Source organism: Nanorana parkeri, unplaced genomic scaffold (assembly GCF_000935625.1).
Source record: "Nanorana parkeri isolate BGI_ZX_2015 unplaced genomic scaffold, ASM93562v1 scaffold4058, whole genome shotgun sequence".
Lineage (NCBI taxonomy): Eukaryota > Metazoa > Chordata > Amphibia > Anura > Dicroglossidae > Nanorana > Nanorana parkeri.
In genome coordinates this window covers 19,799-20,163 of record NW_017310325.1, presented here as the reverse complement: position 1 = coordinate 20,163, position 365 = coordinate 19,799, and positions in this window count along the sequence as shown.

Here is a 365-nt window from a genome sequence, read left to right as displayed (position 1 = left end):
TCTCTTTGAGGTTTTACTCTATCGCCTGGGGCCGACCCAAGTACCCTATGGGCTTAGAGTAGCAATGTCAATACAGAGCCTGGTGGTGCCACCATTTGTAAATCCACTCCTTTATGGAATAAAGATGAAAGCAATAAAGGTGAAGATACTGCAGTTTTTTACTTTGAAGAAAACATAAATGGAGAAACAAATTGGTAGTTCCTAAAATATATATATATATAAGGGCTGGTAATGATTAAAATTTTCGTGTTCGATTAATCTAATTTTTTTAAAAATCAATTAATAGATTAATTCTAACGCACATACAGATCCAACTACATTGGTCTATACACATACAGCACAGCAATGAAGTAATAAAATGAACT